The sequence below is a fragment of the Pteropus medius genome, unplaced genomic scaffold (genome assembly GCF_902729225.1).
Source record: "Pteropus medius unplaced genomic scaffold, Ma_sr-lr_union100, whole genome shotgun sequence".
NCBI classification, from domain to species: Eukaryota; Metazoa; Chordata; class Mammalia; order Chiroptera; family Pteropodidae; genus Pteropus; species Pteropus medius.
This window is the reverse complement of record NW_024353517.1, coordinates 6,976,893-6,994,776: the sequence shown is the minus strand read 5'-3', so window position 1 is coordinate 6,994,776 and position 17,884 is coordinate 6,976,893. Positions and strand designations below refer to the sequence as shown.

Below are 17,884 nucleotides of genomic sequence, written 5' to 3'. Positions count from 1 at the left end.
ATATATATATAACATATATATACACATATATATTTTTTAGTAAAATGGAGTTATATCAAAACATAGCAATGATAATAAAATTGCAAATTTAATAATAGTAAACAATATCATGTAGTAAATGATATAAAGTAAGCAAGATTAAATGCACTCTGCTAACTGAATGGTAGTGGACATGAAACACCCAGTGCAATTCAACGAAGAGCTTCTATGACTTAAGAATGTCATGATTACTAAGAGCAGAATGAAATTTCTATGAAAATCATAATTAAACCTGCATTTCAAATTAGTGTGACATACCTGAATCAAATCACTTTTAAGCTTGAAACTGTTTGCATTCCATGTAATAAGCCACAAACAATTGATATATTTTAGGAAACACTCATCTAGAAAGTAAATGAGATGGTGTTTTATCACCTCAGCAAATTAAAGTCTCTGTGAAGCAGGGTTAAATCATAAGGATGTTATGAGGATTTTATGAGTGAATACATGTCAGATGCTTAGAGAAGCACCTGACTTATAGTATAAGCACTCAGTAAATAGTAATTGTTGCTGATGTAATATTATCATTATTATTTTTCTAATGAGCTATTTATCATTTATTAATCCATCTCACATTTTGCTTATATGAACTAAGAATTGTAACGATTGCTCTTTTCAGACCTCGTCTCTTAATTTTTAATTTTATAGCATGAGATTAACTCTCCCTTAGCATTATTTAAAACATAAATGGCCCAATCTGATTACAAAACAGACTGATTCCAAAGATCTCTAAGAGTTTTTAACTTCTTTGAAATTCAATTTCCCTTTCTGTAAAATGGGAATACTACTAATATATACTATATCTGTAGAACAAATGTGCTATAAGGATTGAAGAAAGTATTTGAAAATGTTCATTTTACACAAATGTAATGTAAAAACAAAATAATTTATTCATATAAAAATATGAATTTATAAAATTGTACCTTATAAAATTTCTATTACTATATTAATAAAAATTTTCTTTTGTTTGACTACACTAAATTGCTCATTTATTGAACAGTGACAATATCCATACTGACCATGAAGTTTGATAATGTGACCTGAAAGTATTTTTCCAAATGCTTTTGAGCTTACATAAATCAAATACGGGGAGTACAGACATAAGAGAGCATATGTAGAAGTTTCTCTTTGTCCTTGAAATTTTTAACATCTCCGACTTCCTTTAATAAGTTCCAGACCCATGCATGCCTTTATCCCTGGGGGGTAGGGAGTGGGGAGTGGAAGCTGTTGCTTAAAACAACACTTGGAACAGGAATTGTTTGATAAGGCCAATGGTTAGAATATTTGCAACTTCTTGTTTTGAATTCTTATGATAACATCAGCTTCCAAAGATTATCTAGCAATTTGTGGGAAATCTAGCAGCAATAAAAAAATTGGGCTTTCATGAAGACTTTCTAGATATAATACATGAAGTAGAAAAAAAGTGAAATAATATGAACATGTGAAGAAGGTCTGAGTTATCTCCACAGAATATTAAGTGAGGTCTCGTTACTTTTCAAGTCATAACAGGCATGATCATAGGGCTGAAATTATGTCAGTGCTGTGCCTTCTTAGGAGTGTTTTTTTCTTTTTTTCTTCTTCTTTTTTTAATCAATAGCTTGTGTGTTTTATGAGTTGGTCTCTTATTGCCTTCTTTACTGAACTGTACCTGAGAAGCCAGCACCATTATTTTTGACATTTAAATGTATGGAAATAATCAATATTGGAAAAACCAGAGCAATTCCTTCCTTCAAGTCATGCAGCATATCAATGACAGAGTCAGGACATGCAAAGTATGGCCCAGAACTCAGCTTCCTGAACTGGTCCTCGTTGCTTTTGAGTGATGAGAATAACAATGGGAATGAAAATGACCACCTCTCATGTTTGCATCCTGCTTGGAAACGTACAGAGTAAGTTCACACACAAGTCTTCGCTTCCTCATGGGAGCCCTATGAAAAAAGCGGAGGTTTGATGGTTTGTCCAGTCAGACACTGAGAGAATGGCAGAGCTGTGACTCAATGGAATTTTCTGGCTCCAAGGTCAGTGTTCTTGCTAACATGTCACAGCTGCTGTCTGTTCAGATTTGAAATGTTCTTTTTGTAGTCACAAAATTATAAACTCTAATAAGTTTCCGTTTCAAGGCCCTCATGATGCCACTGTTCTGTGTTTTTATCGTTTCAGATATGTGGTATTTTCAAGTTAGAGATTATAATTCAGTCATTTCCCCATTTCTTTAACATGTGGGAGCTTTGGGCCCCATTGGGTGTCTGTATTCACTGATCTGTGACAGCATGAGAAAGGCTGTGTGTGAGAATACCACTTCCAGCCAGTAGCTGGAACAATAGTACAGATGAATGTGGGATCACCCAAAAGCTTTTCCCATCTGAAGTGCAATCCATACCCCCTCCTTCTTTCTTGAGCCCTCTGGGTAATGTAATAGTCCCAATTTTCCATTTCATGTAAAGGCAATGACAGTTGTATGGGCCTAGATTATTTGTCCAGTTCTTGACCTATGTTAGTATTCTATTTCTAAACATTCTATTTGTGCTTGGTTTAAACACTGACGTACAGTGCTGGATTTCATTCTCTGATCAACTAAAGGACTACGTGATTTTCAGAATCTAAGAGAGTGCATCGAAAGAAATGGTGTACAGTTACACATGTTTTTGTTGGTATACATTGCACAGGTTTTTGTTAGCATTTTGTTTCTGTTTTTGCCTTTTATGCTATATTTTCATGTCTTTCCCTTGATTTATAATGAGTTATAATTAATCTGTAGTTTTTCCTTAAGTTGACATATCTTCATGGACTTAGCCCTCTCTTGTGTTCGTTATATGGATCAAGAGAAATTTCAACTAAATCTCTGCTGTTAAACTTTTGGATGAGATATGTTGTTCTTTCACATTGGACAATTATAAGCAAAATGTTAAATACTGTATCATTTTGAGGGGTAATTCTTCATGTTTTATAGATTTTGAGAGTTTGGCTTTGAGACAACTGTTCAACTTCAAGCTCCTGTGTATAGCTTTGTAGCTTTGGGCAAGTTATTTAATGTCTCTAAGAATTCAGTTTCGTCAACTGGAAAATGAGCATAATAATAAGTCCTAAGTATCCTGTCTGAAAAATGAGCAACTCCTAGAAGTGTTTTGGAGATTAAATGAGCTAATTCATATAAAGTGCTTAAATATGCCTGGCAAGTGGTATCTTTTCTATTAAAATCACACTTTGGGAATTACTGATTCTATTTTTAGTAAGATTTCAGTCTCATAATATTGATTAGTTTAGGCTGAACTATGGCAGAATTGTCTTGATATAATCAACCAGTCATGAATGATCAGCAAGGAAATCTGGATAATTGTCCTGGTCATTCCCTTTCTAGCTGCATGACTTTGGACAAATCACTTTACATCCTTCAGTCTGATGTTTTGTTTTTCTTATAGTAAAGAAAAGTGGCATAGTTATACTTGGTCTCCTTACTTTACTGGAAGATACCTTTTTATAATGGCTATGTAAGTACCTTGCAAATTACAAAGTGCTATATACTATGTGGCTCCTTATTATCCCAGCTTTAACAATTCCTATGTGGGGTTGGGCAGAATGTCAAAGGAATTCTGCACTCTATTGTTGTTATATTGTACTCAGGCATAACTAAACTGTTACATCAGGGCTGTTGACCTGGAGTCAGCCTTTCCAAGGCCACCATTGTCCCAATACATATGGAAGTGTGCCTGGGGTCCATGGAAATTATAGGGAAAATATGAATCAGTAGGCTGTTTTACTTGGCTGCTAAATTTGGTTCACTGTTTCAGAAATTAGGACAAATCTGTCTAGAATGGTCTTTGTTGCCACCAGCAACCAGGGTCATAGAACTGAAGGACATCAGATATGCAAGATAAATGGAAAATAACTTCCCAAAGCCATGCCTTTTGCAAGAATCCCAAGGCTAGTTGCAGGGTTGAAGAAAGCTAAATAGGAGGTTCGAAGCTTGAGATTTCCTGCTTGTAACTCAAAATGGATGTGGATGTGGACATGAAGATATGGCCCAAGGTTTTGCTTTCCTGGGTGGAAGTAATAACATCAGTATTAAATTGCTGATTAGCATTTTTTTTGCAGTGTAGGTAGTTCCACAGTTGTAGACAATAGACAAAGATTAATTTTCGAGATCATCTCGTTCTCAATTCTAGTTATAAATATCAGATTGCTAGCCATTGCTCTGTACCATGGTTTGTGAAATTCTCAAAATCAATCTAAATTACTTTGGTTTATGCTACATAGCCCTGTTTTTCTTCTTGGAAGCAGAAGTGATAATGAAAGAAAGTGAATTTTTCATCATGTAAAAGGAAACCTAAATAATTTCACTGGAATCTTTCAGTGAACAGTATAAACTTATAGTATTTAATCTTCCATTTTCATTGTATAGTCACTTCTTTTATTCCCACACCCTGTCACATTCTCACCAGTGCCATCTACTGATCTCTCTCTTGCCCTTCTGGCCACCTTCCTTGATGACTTCAGTTTCTGGTTTGTGGTTTCATCATAGTCCTTGCTTTTGCCCAGCTACCGACCTCTGTGAATTCCGCAATCATGAGGACATTGCTTTGATAGTTTTCCTTTAATCATCTCAAATTCTTTATCTGATTTTGTCCTTACTAGCAATCTAGTTGTTCAGAATTTTCTTGATTCCCTTCCCTCCTGTCTTTATTTACCTTCTGTCCAGACCAACCCTATGACCAGTCTCTTTAACTGTTCACTTGTATACAGGCACATGGGCATTTGCATTGCAATAAAGATTGCAGTCACTCTTTTCTTTAACTTTCTATCTTGTCAAGTGTTGCAGTACTCAAGCCCTGTTCTCTGAACACTGCAGACAAATGTCACACGGCCGTGCCTTAGAAGTCTGCTACTTATATTCACTACGTGCTCACAGTATTTTAGTGTTTAGTGTTAGTGTTGTTTAGCAGTTCTCTGCCGTTGTGGCTCAATATTTTTTCTCAGAGTTGATATTCAGAATAATTCAGTCTCCAAATCTATAATCCTTCATTCGCTGCATGACTGTCTCCTACATTACTAAGACGAGTTTTAATAATGGACAAAATTCAGGGTGACATTGCGAAAGGGGAAGAGAGAGTGTGTGAGACACTAAGAAGATGAAATTAATAGGTATTTGTATCTTTTTATAGATAGGAAGGTACAGGTAAAGGAGGGGGATCAGAACTGACTCAGAAATTTGGAGCCTTGGTGACTGACTGATGGATCGTGATTTCATGAACAATAACAAGAAATAAGCGGAAAGGAAGTAGAATAGGGAAGAAGGATTTGGTTTTGCCACTTCTGATCCTCTTTGCCCTTTGTAAAAGCCTAATTATTTGTGCTTAATTACCTTAAATAAAACAGAAAATTTATTGCTTGGAAAGAATGAGCTTTCAAAAAAGGGCACATACCAGAAAGACTAAAAAGATTTCAGATCCTAGCTTCCAGAAAAAATAATCCTCTTAATAAGTCAGGTTTAAGCTCTCTAATGTTAGATAACTAGAACAGCATTCTGTCTTTGGAAAAATGCCACCAAATCCTTTGCCCTTCTTCCTTTTTATTTTTAAAAATAGCCATAGAAGTGAGATGCAGCTCTTAATGGGAATAAGTTCTAGAGTTTATGTCTTGCCTTAAGCAGCAGCTATTTTGCTAAGCCAGCTGTCTCCTCAGAGGGTTTTGCAAGTCAAAGATTGACAGAGTTAGTGAGGAAGTGACACATGACAGGGGTTATTTTAATAGTAACTTGCCCTGAATATCCCCATGGCCCTTGTATACTATTTCAGCTGAAACATTTCCTCTTTGATAGAAATACAGTGTGGCTAAGACCTACTGGAAAATATTTTTAGTCTAAAGCCTGGCAGCACATACTTATGACACATTAGTAGAACCTGACGTCCAGGTTGTTCCTAACATAAAGGTTAGGGTCAATTCTCTCTTCTCTTTTCCAAAGCATTTTCTTTAATATCCTAGCTTCTTTGTATCCCACTTTCCCCACTTCACAGAGAATGTCAGAGCATAAGAAACGGGTATCAGTTTCCAACATCTTTAGCTCTCATTCTGTCAGAATGTTGTTTCCCTCTGCCAGTCTGTGTATTCTTTACAAACATCATTTGGCATCATTCTTTGCAGTGATCCAAGTAGTCTATTTGTTAGAGATCCGACTTCTGTTTTATTTCATTTTGAACTTTTATAATTGGTATTTTTTAAATGTTCTGGCATATGTATATAGAATGTGCTAAATACCTTTTACGGACATTGAGGTGCATCTTTTCCTAACCTAAATTGTCACTGGTGCTGAGCATATGTTGTAATAAGTTTCTTTCTTTTCTTAGTTAGACTGGGAAATAGCCTGGGATGGCCCATTCTGTTATTTCATTAACTATGAATCTGGGAAGAGCATAACATTGAGAGTGTGTAGTCATTAAATAAAGTTAGTGTTAAGGTAACAAATGTGTTCATTTTGTGTTTCCACATGGCAGAAGTGACTGACTCTTAGAACCACTTCCCTCAGTCTGAATGCTTTACATCAGACAAGAAAGCATTCAGCATGTGTGAGTTTAATGTTTGTTGTCTCTTGGCAAACATTTCCTAGAAGACAAATTTGTCTCCTCAAATCAGAATTAATACTAAAGCCAACACACATAATTTTTTTGATTACCTGCTTTTAATTTATTTTTGACTATTTCTTTTCATTTGAACAATGAAAAGAAACAAAAAACTAGCTTCAATATTTAATTTATTTATAGAACATGCATCATATACTAAACACGACAGAATCCCTATCTTAGAGGTTCGTAGTTCTGGGAGGGGGCAGGACAACACATATTTCAGGATAAAAAATAGTGTGTGAGAGGAACTATGAGAGTACTGATCAGTGAGTAGTAGATAACTTTGGATGAGCCAAGGAAAACTTCCCTGGAAAGTTGACATTGAAGTTATGCCTTTCAAATGAGTGAGAGGTCCCCGACAGAGGACACAGAGTCAGGTCCCCCCGATAAGAGGGTAAACTGTATAAGGACTTGGGTGTGTTTAAGTGCTCGATAAGGAATTCTACTGGGTAAATAGTCCATTTTCTAAAGCAATATAGACAGAAAAGATTTTTCGAATCTATAATCTGCTCAGCGAGAACTGTAAAAATTCTATCTATAAAATGTCTGCTTACCGGATTGATATTTTGTTTTCAGTGTATATTTTACATGTTTTTTTTTTTAATTCTTATTATTTGATAAATTCCAGAAGGAAAAAGAAATGAAAAGGAAACAAATGTTATCTTCTAAAGAAATTTCCAATTATTTAAAGTCATAGTGATATTTATTTAGGTAAGAAACATATTTGACCTCATGCAAAATGAGAAATGAAGATGCTGCTGTGAGGCACAAAGGAGAGAGCCGTTCTCAAGACTTAACCCACAAGCCTTAGATAAATCTACTACAGAGAGGATTCATTGACTTCATATTCTTTCCACTATGGCACAGACACCAAACCACAAGTCTTTTACCTCACCAACCACTGAGACTTTGCCAGGCCCAGAAAGCTTTCCCCACAAAGGCCTTCATTCATCATTTCTTCACTCTTTGACTGTAATGTGATGAGGTAGCAGGCAATACTAGAGCTAAATATGGGATCGAAACCCCAGTTGCACTAGGGCAGTAGCTCTGTGGGATCCAAGTCTTTTTTAACAGACCTCACAAATTGGACACCCATCATGTCCTGCCCAGTTTATTATGATTCCATGGAGCTGGGAAGCGCCAGCATGACAACCAGCACTTGTCTCCGAGTTTCTGATGTGCCCTGCTTCACATGTTTCAAAGCCTCCATGGCTCATTCTTATAAGTGCTACATCCTTGCACTGACAACATGGAAAAAAGGGAAGAATAGTATGGAACATAAGAAAACCCTTTGAGACCACCCTCTAGAGTCAGGACAGACCATCCACCTAGTTCCTCCTCTAATTTGGAGGATAAGAGCAGAAAGTCACAAGGAAGAAGAGATTAAGCAGTTAATAATCTGGCTGTAGGACATGGAGCCTCTTCCTGTGTCACTCTAGTTTCAGACTACTTTGGAATTTTTAACTAACTTCAACATCTGATTCACTCAATTGGAACCTTCTTTGGTCATTTTGTATGAATGGTGGTGTCAGGGGTCCTAAGAGATAAAGAGCTAGAGTATATGGTGTATTTGTGAAGCTGGAGGGGCCTTGGGGAAGACTTCTGGTTCATGTTGCCTGTCTATCATACACCCTGAGGATTTAGGATGGTATAAGTGGGAGTTGACGGTTGGTACAGAGTCAAACAGTGCACGTTGGCTGGTAGAAAGAAGCTCATTTCTCAACATCCCCAAATACCACATTGACTGTTTCTGTGGCAGTTGTATATGTAAAAATGCTATCTAAAAGTTTTCATTTTAATAAAAATGAATTTCATTAATAAAGTTTTCTTATTATTTTTTTAGCTTATTTTTTTTTTTTAAATAAGCAAATATCCAAGTACAGGGATCTTTCATTTCAGTCTTTGATGTTCTCACAAGGCCATAGCTGTTACTCAGAGAAGAAAAAACAATTTTCATTTACCTTTCTTCTGACTTCATTTCATATACTGTATTAATTTTCACCCTAATGTTACAGTTCTTGAGAATGAGCTAAGAGAACAGTATATCAGACACAATTTTTACCCTTCTGTCCCCAACTCTGACTCATTTTGTTGACAATCAGTATAGTCACAAGGGAGACCCACCTATTTTCTTTCCACATCAGTCGTGTGGAAAGAAACACAGATTTAGTTTATATATACCACTTTTCAGGTCAATAAAGAAATATGGAACTTTTGAGAGCTTAATGAATAATCTGCCTTCTCTCTCTTTCTCCTAAGACATCTCAGAAGTTTCTGATGTGGTCCAGTGCAGTTACTTCACTCAATATTGCCAAGAGATTTTTTACCTCACAGCAAGGTCATCCAGACCATCACAAAAAAAAAAAAATTTTTGTGATTCAAAAATTTTTTAAAGGAATATTTATTTTAAGGACCTAAGAAAGAACTCGAAAAATGGTTTTAACTTTTATGCTTTTTAACGTGAGACTTTAGAACTATTGAAGTAAAGATTATTTCTGGCCCCTGGACTGGCATTCACTGAAGTATATAGTTGGTCACACTTGATCTTTTGGGATAAGAGTTTGGATTCATGATTTCCTTAGTCCCGATCATTTATAAAACTGAAATCTCTATGTACTGCATTTTCACTACATGATCTCAGGCCTCTACATAACTACAATCTTATCAATTCTGAGATTTCTCCTGTACAAGCAGTTTTGGTTCCCTTTCAGGCTCTATGCAGGTGAGGAAACCAGAAAGACAGCTGCAGATAGGGAGGTAGAGGCAAGAGCTGGGCATCTGGAGGTCATTGGTGACCTCAAGAAACACCCAAAGAAGCAGACATCTCATGTCGTGGTACTTAGGTTCTTTCATAACTATCTGGTTCTTTCTCCAGAGGTTCCACTTTGAGCTGTCCATTCTCTTCACTCACTCAGGGAGAGACTATTCAGTGACACCAGTTAGGAGGCTCCAGGTGAGAGATAATAGGTGCTAAAATAGGACAATTGCTTTGAGGAATAAGAAGAGGCAGTGGGTCCAAGATGCGTTAAGAAAGTAGAGTCAAATAGATTTAGTTTGAATTTGGGAGATGGGTAGCTGAAGATGACTTCAACATTTCTTGCTTGGGTGATGTGGTAGTCAGTGATGCCATTGATAAAAATTAATAGTTATAGGGTAATGAGTCTGGAGTTGAATTTTGTGAGGCCAGTTTTGTTAATTGTCTTAGTCTATTTAGGTCACTGTAATAAAATACCATCTACTGAGTAGCTAATAAACAACAGGAATTTATTTCTTACCGTTCTGGAAACTGGAAGTCCAAGATCAAGGCACTGATAGATTCTGAGTCTGGTGAGAACCCACTTCTCGGTTCTTTGATACGTTTTTGCTCAGTCTTCACGTGGTAGGAGGAGTAAGGGAGCTCTTTGGGGTCTCTTTTATGAGAGGACTGATCCCATTTGTGAGACTTCTCCCCACATGGCCTAATTACCTTCCAAGTGTCCCACCTCCAAATACTATCACCTTGGGGTTAGGTTTTAACGTATGGATTTTGGGGGAAGGCAAACGTTCCATCTTCAGCAGTAATGAAGAATAAATTTTATTCAGATCTTTTTAATATACTTTACTGTATTCAATAGAACATTCTCATTTCTCTTTTGCCTATCCTAGAAAAAGTATTACTCTGGAAATTTATGAATCAGACTAGTACATATTATTAATCTTGTAAAATTACTGGGAATTTATAGAAGTGTGGATTTTTAAATTTGAGACCTAAGTAAGGTAAGGAGGAAGTTATCAACAAAACTACATCTTTATGATCTGTTAGTGAAAGGAGGAAGGCATTCACAAACATTAAATATACCAATAATTCAAAAGTCAATTTTGTACATGAACATTAGTGTTTTCTCTCTCTAGGTTTTCTAATCTGTTTCAAACAAAGGGTTAAGAATAATGGCTATTGTACAATGAAAAATATGCTACAACAGAGAGAAACAGAACTAATAAGAGTAACAATTCGAAGGAGTAATTCATTTACAAGGAGTGCGTTTAATCTGTGAGATGCTTGGAGTTGCAGATGATTAGGTAATTTGTGCAGGCACTCGTCAAGCAATTGGGAAATTGACCATTTTCCTTCTGGCAACACTTCCATTCTCCATTCATGAGCTTGTATGAATAACCGCATATACCCAAAGACTTTTAGCATCTCAGGGGTTCGCTGTCTTTAAGCATGTCTGTATTAACAAATATTGGTATGTCATTATTTTAGCATTTGTGGTTAACATGATGTTTACATGAAAAATCTCCAATAGAAACAGAGGACATCACAAATGACGGCATCATTAACCGATGCTGTGTAGCAGAAAGAGCACTAAGCTCTAGCTCCTGTCCTCCCCCCGACTTACTGTGACCCCACAAAAGTCACGGTTCTTCCCTGGGCCTCACTTTTTATATCTGTGATTAGAGAGAGTTTCACCAGAAATAACATAATAATCCAATGTCTACTTCTCAAAGGTCTGTAATCAGAGCCTGTATATGCTTTCTAATTCAACATTTGGGAGTAAAGTAATCCTAATTAATTCTCCAAAAGCTGCATGGATTTTTTCTTTTAAATTTCAATAAAAAGCTGTGAAATATTAAGTCCCTTCCAGTACTGAGGAGACTGTGGTTCAAAAATTCACTTGAGAAAAAGTTGGTGCTGAGATGCGTTTGACCCCAAAGCATGTATATTTTGCATTGTTTTGTATTGTCTAATTAAAATGAAAATAAAGAATAAAGAAATAAAGAATAAAGGCATTTTATAGAGTTGACATTTATATATATATATATTATATATATATATATTTAACATTTAATAATATTTTACAACTGCAAGATCTTTGGGCAGAATAACAATATTACTTTTAGCATCCATAATTATTACTTTATTCAATTGGCATTGATCTTTTATAGAGTTTTCACAGTTGGGCTTCCCTCCTTTTCCAACAGGATTAAAACTAAAGATCAAGAGATGGAGAAAATGAAGACAACTTTCTGAATAATTTTGATACAAAATAATGCTATTTATGTTTTACATCATGTAAAATGCTGTTTAAATTTGGTTTTAAATGATGGCAAAAGTTGGTCAAAAATGTCATCAGGTTAATTGCCATCCATTTTCCCTTTGTTAGTAGAGATCTCTTATTTCTGTCATCTTTCTATTCTGAAGAAGTTAGTTTGAAGATAAAGTTTATTAGCTGCAAACACATTTGAGGAGGTTTGGGTGCAGGATAAAGGAAATGAATGGTGAGGAATTATTCAAGAATTCTACCTGTATATACTGTTTACATAATATATACAGTGTATACAATCAGCTCCTTTGAGTCCTAACTTTATCATGAGTTGATTCATATCCTGACTAAGCCCTGTAATAGCTGTTTGACCTTAGCTAAGTCACTGAGGGAAGATAGTACTCATCAGATTGCCTTCTCATTGACAACTCAAGTTGCTTTGACGAAGTAATACCTTTTGAATTTGAGACAAATTTTTTAAAAATAATGAGCATGGAGCACATTAAATAAGCTTGTAAACTATTAATTGTTATTATAATGAAAACATTCAAATTTTCATTTTAAAAATCCAGCCAAGTTTGTGGTTATTTGTTCATTTTAAAGAAGCTAGTTAGTTATTTTGTCTGGACCCACTATAGACCTAGTGGGAGCTACTGTCAGGATTCTGTCATATGGAGGCCGACATTGCTCTTGGGTGCAATTGACAAAGGGGTAAAAAGGTTCGATGTTAATCTGAAGCGTTTCCAGAAAGCTATACAGTACATGATTTGAGAATGAATTACACTTCTATGGGTGCCTCGGGAATTTTTATACTCAGTTAATTTTAGAGAGAACTTTTATTTAGAGACACTTTTATGCCTATGATTGGACAGGCCACACCACAATTACACATTTTTAGAAAGGAAGATTCTTTGATGACAGATATAATTTGTATTCCCTCCTTTTTCTCCAGTTAAAAGATTACCATTTAAAAATCCTTTGAAAATGGTTTGATCCATCTTGTGCATGCAGCTTTTTTTTTTTCTTCAGTCTTGGGGAGATTTATGCAGGCTGTAGTTTTTAGTGGAAAAGAACACCCGAGGGAGTTCAGTCCTTTTCCTTATCCAAAATAGAAAGGGTGTGGGTTTTCCTTCTTTGATGTGGGTGAGGCACACCTCCTCCCTAACACTTCTGATGACTTCAGTGTTTCCTGCTGTTTGGATTTCCCTGTGAGCATCCCATCCATTTTCTCCCTGTCTTTCCCTTAAAATATTTTAAGACGTTTTGCATTTCTCAGGCCAAATGTGATCTTGGATAAATTAGGATGAGGAAGGAAGGCTGCAAATTACTTTTATAATTGGCTTTTCCAAACTTTAGAAAATCAAATTTTGTTGTAAGAGAAAGATTTGGACACCTGATTACTGCTCAGTTTTTTATAGTTTTAAGTGAATACAAGTAAGTTCTACAATTCTCTGTATCATGGGATTCTGGTTGTATATACATATTTACTCAGTTAAACTTAGAGTATTATGTTCCTTAACCAAAATATGAATACAAGAAAATTTCAATTTTTGTTAAAAAATGTGTATGTATAATTTCTTCCTGAAAGTGATTCTCAATTTCCCCTTATTTATATTAGCAGTGAGAATTTTTTTAATTGTTATTGAGCATTTACTCTATGAAAAATGCTCTGCTAAATAAGCACATCTGTTTCATAAACTCATTTATTCCTCATAAGAATTCTGAGGTAGGCATTATTATTATTATTATTCTCTTTTTATAGATGAGGTATCCAAGATTACCTTTTGCAAATTCATATAATTAGGAGAAGATAAATTTGGGACTTGCATCCAGGTTCATCTCACAAAAGAAGTCAATGTTTTAGCCATGAATTTATTTAGCCTCTTCAGCTAATAATGTCTCAGAACATGTTAGCAATTCAGAACATTTTTTGTACCCCATGAATTATAATTCTGATAGAATGAGTAGACAGGTATTGTCATGTTGTTCTTCCTACCACCTCAGTCCTATCATTGACTCTTTGAATTACTTTGATTTTCTGCATTTCATTTTATAACTTAGTTTGTATTGTATTCTAAAGTAGAGTTGATTTAAAGTAAATTTGTCATTTTAAGATCATGAGGAAAACAATGTCATGCAAAGAGAAAATACCTACAGCAAGAACAGAAACAGAGTTGGCAGGTGGATCATGAGCTGCCAGACTAGGATGATGAGATTAGAAAGCGGTCCTGGTTCTCTCAGGACTGAAGAGGGGAAAGGTCAAACTGGATGGTAGCTCGCTTTAAGAATCAGACTCATTCCCCTGAGAAAATTTGAAGGCCCTTTACCCTTTTTCAAATCTCTCTTTTTCTTTCCATTTCAATGTCAGTTTTGTAAACAGATAATATACAACCCAATGTAGCAATCCCTTCTATTATAGCCACATATTTGGGGGTTAGTAACATAAAGATTTTTTTTTTTACATATTAATTATATACCAAAGTAACAAAAAATAAATCAGAAAAAATTTTAGACTTTTATTTAAATGTATAATTTCTATATTTATTTCTAAGTCTGTTAAAGGTACTTTACATACATGAATTTACAATAATAATAAATGATGTCACACAACATAAAGATTTATAGTTTAAAGATTGATTTTTATTCATCATATTATTTGATGATTTCTATAGCTCTGTGAAAAAGATAGAAATATATGTAAACTTTTCCTATTATATAAGAAGCTCAAGAAACTGAGGCACAGAAGTACCAGCTGTTTGCTTGGAGTCACTTAAGCATTAGATAGTCTAACTGGATGTGAATGTCAGCCATTACCATTCATATAAGCGTGGTAATCTAAACCCTGAACTTCTTTAGAAGTAAATTATTGTCTGTTTAGGAATGACCCATCAGCACGTTTTTTGTTTTTTTTTTTAATTTAATTAAAAGGTTCTAGAAGATGTCTGTTAATCCAACGGATGGGAAAGCCATTATTTTTATTTCATTCTCCCTTATTTCTCCATCACAGACATTTTCTGGGTAAGTTGTTCTTTTAATGATATTCCTCTCAGTTCTACAGAAACCTTTTACAGTTAAGGTTAGAAAAATTGCTCACATTTAATTCTCTTCTGGATTTGTCAACAAGATTATCTGAAGACAAAGAGATAAAGACTAAAATTCTCATCATGACACTCAGGCCTTTCACACAGTGTGGGCTTGCTTACTTTGCAGCCTCATCGCCCTCTGCTTATGTTCATATCTTTTTTTGTTTAACTGTTATAAATTTTATTTACATTTAATTGATTCTAAAACTAATTTAAAATATTAAGCTTACCTAAACTTTTTTTTTTTTTTTAATTATGGTAAGGACATTGATTAACAAAATCCAATAAGTTTCAAGGGTACAACTTAACAGTATACGCCCATATCTTATTCTGTAGCTTTAATCAAAATAATATTGACATTGCTTGAACTCATCATGTTCAGTTATGGATCTGTGGTTTTATCCATACTCATTGCCCATCAAGCCCTAACACCACCCCCTTAAGTGATTTGCAAGACTGTATAACCACTTCCCTAAATTATCTATGCCTTTGAATTCTTTTAGTATTTGTTTTTTTTCCTGCCTTTACTGTAAATGTAATATATAACTTGACTTTCTTTACCATATTGTAATAACAGTGAAGTTATTTATTGAATAGTTTTATAGTTTAAACACTATTGTAATTACTTTTCATATATTACTTAAATGCCCTATCATAAATCTCTGAAATTGCTATCAACACCCTCCTTACCACTATAGATGAGAAAACTGGGCACTGGGTCACACGGTTAGTAAATGACAGGCAGTATTTTAAATTCAGATCCATCTGCTTTAAAACCAAGGCTTTTACCATTAAAATATACTACTTTAAGTCAGTGAATTAAGAAAGAGGAGATTCAATGCCTTATTTATTTCTATGTACCAGTTCCTAGCCCCATGTATGGTGTTGGTAGGTACTCAGTTATGAAGGTAGAAAGTGTGATGCAAACTAAACAGTGTCTTCCTGTGTCTTTGGAACATATTGGATTCTCAGTCCCAGGAAGATCAGTTGTTAAGGAAATAAGGTGTTATGAGCTGTGGCTATATATCTAAAGGGATGCTGCCAAATCATATTCTACTAAAAAAATTTCAATTTATTTTTTGTTCATTTGTGCTCAATTCTCACAATAATCCTTTGTGGTAGATACTATTATATACCCACTTTACAAATGTGGATTATTGAGGCACAGAGAGGTCAAGTTATAGTTAATGGTCACATAGCTAGTTAGTGAGTGACTGAGCTAGGACTGGGGCATGGTGAACATTTGGGCATCAGGGCCCACACCCCCAACCACTGTATGTATGTCCTTCATGCAAACAGTCTTCTCATGCTCCTGCACCTCCTAGCGAAGGGTCTCAGGGAGATATCTGACCATTCTTGCACCCTTTCACTAAGAATATTAGTACATATATGCTGGTTTCTTTGCTGCTTCCCTGGAAGTTCAAAGTCTTAGTTTGCAAGAAGTAAATGATGATCTTATAAAGAATGCATTAAAAAAGCAAACAAATGAAAGGTTTAGATATATAGTCAGAGCTGAGGTAACTGAGTTTATTTTTTCTTTCTATAAAATTAAGAGTGAGGATTATAACACTTGAAATTGCTACAGCCCTTTCCAGTTTGTGATATCCTAAGTGGTCTTAGTATATGCTTTCCTATCTCTTGGGGCTGTTATTGCTTGTTGGTCTCCTTTGCTAGATTATAAAACTCCTTTTACCTAATTTTCTCTAATCACTTGCCTTTAGCAGGTGGTATTAAATAATGGTCGAATTGGAAAGGGAAACAACAACAGCTCCCATTTATCAAGATCCTATTAAATGCCAAATGATTGACATACATTTTCTCATTTAATAGTACTAATCATATTAGTCTTAATCAAATTCATCATAAATGCAATTGAAACTGGTAAAATGAGCAATTTCATAGCCCAGACTACTGAATTTTTTCATCTTTCAGCATACATTTGTTGAAAGTTTACCAAATACTAGGTCCTGTTCTAAGCAATGAAGATGTAAGGATAATTAAGAAATACACCAAACAGATAGACAAAACAAACCAAAAAAAGCCATGATCTCTAGATTCATGGAGCTTATGGCACAGGAACTTTGAGGGTTAACCAAGTTTCTCTCCTGCTTGGTGTTTCTTCACTCTGTGTACCTCCAAAATCCAGTTCTACTTTATTATGTCTTTAGGAAGGATGGAGAAACTTCCATGGTATCTTGAGCTATATTGGAGGTAATTGGAAAGGGCCTTGATTGATTTGCATTGGACCGATAGGAGCAGTTTGAACTATCTAAAATTGTTAGATATAATGACATTTTCTTTTCCTTGTCTTGTATTTCCCATGAATTGCAATTGGTACTTTCTTTAGGCCCCCGGTAGGCTCTGGTGAAACTTGATGTTTGAATGATGAATGACAGTCATATTATGATAGGAGATTGATCTTAAATAAATAATAACTAGTTTTCACAGGCTTGCTCAATTACATCTCCCTAAATATGTGTCTAAAGGATACTTCCTCTGCTTATTGTTAAAATTAATACAGTTAATGTAATAACTAATATCTCTGTACCCTTTATCATTTCAAAACCCTTTATCATCCATTAAATCTTTTGTGCCTCACCAGAACACTGTGAAGTAGATTTTTATCATCCCCCTTTTTACATGATGAGGTAATCAAAGAGGTGAAGAGGCATTTCTAAATTCAGCACTAGGTGAGGGGCAGTCCATGCTTTTTGTACTGGGCAACATAACTATCACTCAGGTCAGGTTCTGTTTGCTGGTGTGTGTGTGTGTGTGTGTGGGTGTGTGTGTGTGTGTGTGTGTGTGAGAGAAAAGAAGAGAGAAAAGGGGAGAGGGAGACCTAAAATGACATGAAAATATTTCAATTTCAACTGATTTTCCAGATCTGAATCCAAACCTCAGACACCTTTGATGATGTAGAAGGTTTTTGGTTTGTCTGGACAGAAAATGAGAGAAGGATAACCAAGAAAAAGAACCAATTGCTACGGATGACTAGGCAGAGAAAATGTTCAGTGTTGCTAGGAGACCAGTTCTTCTGTCAGACTCAGGAATGAAAAAGTTTCAGATGGAGGGCACTGGGCTGAAATTCGTGTTTGACACAAACTGTTGAATCACGCATGCC

General features: G+C 35.3%; 1 protein-coding gene across 2 annotated transcripts in view; it reads left to right on the top strand.

The window, feature by feature from the left end:
* P3H2 (prolyl 3-hydroxylase 2) overlaps nt 1–17,884 on the top strand; it is a 137,729-nt gene that overhangs the window by 17,158 nt on the left and 102,687 nt on the right. The window lies entirely within an intron of this gene.